The sequence below is a fragment of the Coptis chinensis genome, chromosome 9, assembly GCF_015680905.1.
Source record: "Coptis chinensis isolate HL-2020 chromosome 9, ASM1568090v1, whole genome shotgun sequence".
In the NCBI taxonomy this organism is placed as follows: Eukaryota; Viridiplantae; Streptophyta; class Magnoliopsida; order Ranunculales; family Ranunculaceae; genus Coptis; species Coptis chinensis.
This window is the reverse complement of record NC_141464.1, coordinates 1,819,332-1,822,792: the sequence shown is the minus strand read 5'-3', so window position 1 is coordinate 1,822,792 and position 3,461 is coordinate 1,819,332. Positions and strand designations below refer to the sequence as shown.

Below are 3,461 nucleotides of genomic sequence, written 5' to 3'. Positions count from 1 at the left end.
TATTCCACTCTAGAAGGTAGTTGATTCGTCATGAGAATGGGTTGAACTTCCTCACATGCTAGTCATTAGTTGGTAGAGATTGCCATGAATGATTAGGGATTAGAACGACCAATTCTTATTGTAAGAGCGTAAGAATTTGATTACAAAAATCTATGCTAGTTTATTAAGTTTGATTCAAGGTGGAATCAAATTCCCCTAATTCTTTATCTAGATTCAAACCTTAGTATTTCCGTAGTTGCATTATCGTATGTTGTTAGTATAATTTCCATCGTAGTATAATTTCCACATTACTCTCATTAACTTTGGATAGATTGATAATCTTTATAAACGTTAATTCTAAAGAACTAGGAGTGGAACGAATTCTCTACTCCACTTAGTGCAATAGCATCGAGAGTGTAGAAAACTTTGATAATTAGAGCACGAAAATAGTTTTAGTTTTACTTGCATTTAAGTTTCATCATTTATTCGTAGGTAAAACTATTCATTTTACATTTATCAGCAACCTTAACTGTGGAAGACGAATTAGCAGAGCGGGGGATGTCATTACCCCCCCTAGTTATTATTATGGTTAGATTGATCCTCCAAAAACTTATAATTCTCTGAGGTTCCTTTATTAAGGAAACTACCCCCATTCATTATATCAAGAACCTCCTTATGGTGATGTAAAAGTCCTTTGAAAAAGGCACGAACAAGCTTATCTTTCGCAAGGTTATGATGTGGACACTCGATGAGAAGATCAGTGAAACAATTCCAAGCCTCTGAAAAGGATTCATGAGGGTTCTGGCTGAAGAAATGAATCTTATATATCATTTCATCTATCTTCATAGGTGGGTAAAACTGTTCCATGAATAATTCAACAAGTTTGGCCCATGAATCCACAGACTTAGGCGCTTGGGCAGTTAACCAAGATGCTGCTTTATCGGCTAGGGTGAAAGGAAACACCCTCAGTTTAATTTGTTCCGAACCTACGGTAGGATGATGATATGTGGTAAGAACTTGTTCTATCCTACGCATATGTTGATAAGGCTTCTCATGGTCTAACCCATGAAAAACTGGTAACAAATTATATATATTCGGGGGATTCGAAAATCCCCCACTGGGTTTGCAAGAATGATGCAAGACTTAGGGCTATCGTTAAGGGCCTTAAAAAAGTCAGAGATAGGAGTCTCTATTTCGTCAGCCATTGTTGCAGGTGAAGTGTGTGGTATTCTAGATAGGCGTGTGCATTGATGTTTGTGATAAATAACAAACGATGGTTTACTAGTACCGGAACTTAATCTCATGCAAGGTGATAAAAGGAAAAATGATAGTTTTACCTACGAATAAATAATTAAACTCAAATGTAAGTAAAACTAAAACTAATTCTTGCTTAATAACAAAATTATCTACTCTCGTTATCAATGCAATATTTGGAGTAGAGAATTCGTTCCACTCCTAGCTCGTTTAGATGTAAACATTTCCTAGTTTATGTATTTTAACAAAATCGTGAGAGTAATGGAATTGAATTTAACTACGATGGTGAATTAACTAATCAAGATGATATAAATCAAACTACGTAAATTCAATACTAAATTGACAATATGAGAAGGAATTAGGGGAATATGATTTCACCTTGATTCGACTTAATAAACTATCATAGAATACGTTGTAATCCTAATCTTTATGTTTTCACGTAAAGGTTGGGTATTTCTAATCCCTAATTATTCATGGTAATCTCTACCAACTAATAACTAGCATGTGAAGCAATCAAACCCATTCTCATGGTGAACTAATTACTTTCTTGAGTAGAATAGAACATTACAACAATATCTATGCTAACAAAAATCAAGTCATCATCAAGACTTCCTCAAACCCCTCTAATGGAGGTTTTAGCCTTGACTCATTAAACTATCATTTCAAGAACAAGAACAATAAGAACAAGACATTATTTAATGAATAACAATTACTTTATTAATCTAATGAACAATAGTCTAATTATTCAAAATGAATTAAAACTGAATTAAAACTAATTTAGAACTAAGATTATGAATAACTAATTATGAAATTAAAACAAATTAAAGCTAACTAAGTGTTGAATTAGAAAACTAAGTAACTTGAAAAATAAACTAAGTATTTGATAATTTAACTAAGTACTGATTCTAAAAACTAATTTCTTGTTCTAAAACTAATTACTTGGATATAAAAGTAAATCCTTAAAAGTTAAGTCTTAGTCCTCTTTATAGAGAAGAGGCTAGATCCACAATTTCGTGTATGGGCTTAGGAGCCATGTTTTGGGCCGGAAAATCGAGCCCAAAACCTCAATACTTTTGTGCGCTATTTCTGCCCACATTGACTTTGACTTTTCAGCTTTGACAGGGCTTTAAAAAGGCTTTTTCTCCTTGAATCTTGGCCTTTAATCATAGAACTTCTTAGCAACCAACCTTTTCTCCATTATCTCGCAAAAGGGACGCATTTTTTCACATATTCGACTCCAATGCCTGCAATACATAAGAACACAATAACAGTACTAACTCTTACTTATTAATCACATAATTGGTCAAAAAACAATATTGTTAAAGGGTTAAAACTACAATTTTGGGTTCTTATCACAAGGCTAAGGCCAATAAGAAACAAACCACTAACAACACTGATATGCTAGAATTAAAAACACCTCTGACAGAAGAGGCGAGGAGTGGAAGAAGGAGTACCTGAATGCCTCCTTGCTACGTGTTTAAATAACGCCTTGTACGTAATCTCAGTGTATTCATGAAGTTGGAAACACTTAATAATTTAATCAAAGAGAGTTAGAAACTAACTTGTGAAAAATCGGGCTAATTCAGAAATGGGCACAGGCACACTCTTGCTTGACTCGATGTCCAGTGTTTTTAGGGCGTGCACGCTCAAAGCAGAATTTTCGAAAAAAAATTATTCCTGAACCAATAAAATACAGTTAGAACCAAACAAGGGTGGGTGGGTTTAATGGGGTTTTGCTAGGGACGAAAATACTAAAGGAAACGAATTTAAACAAAACTAAGACGGCAGCAGCGCCATTTGATAAACTATAAAATAATAGTTTTACCTACTCTTAACTAATTATGCTATGAATAAGTAAAACTAAAGCTTATTTACTACTCTATATCAAAGTTATCTACTCTCGGTTATCGTAAAATATGTGGAGTAGAGAATTCATTCCACTCCTAGCTTGTGTAAACGTAAGTTTCCCTAATTCTAACAATTCTAACAAAACATAGTGAGAGTAATGGATTTAATTATACTAATACGGTAATTGAACTAATTATGATATCTAGATTATACTAATGGCAATTTAATACTAAGATGTGAATATGGAGAATGGATTAGGGGGATTTGATTCCACTTGATGTATTCCTAATATGCTAGTGTAGATTATTGCAATCCTTACCAATAAAGATGAAGTGTTTGATCCCTAATTACTCATGGCAATCTCTGCCAACTAATAATTA

At 33.6% G+C, this 3,461-nt stretch overlaps 1 non-coding gene across 1 annotated transcript; it reads left to right on the top strand.

Moving 5' to 3' along the window:
• Positions 1–706: 706 nt before the first annotated feature.
• LOC147474370 (small nucleolar RNA R71) lies at positions 707–813 on the top strand. Its single transcript, XR_015209958.1, has one exon. It is a non-coding gene; the product is annotated as a small nucleolar RNA R71 (small nucleolar RNA).
• The last annotated feature ends 2,648 nt before the right edge of the window (positions 814–3,461 follow it).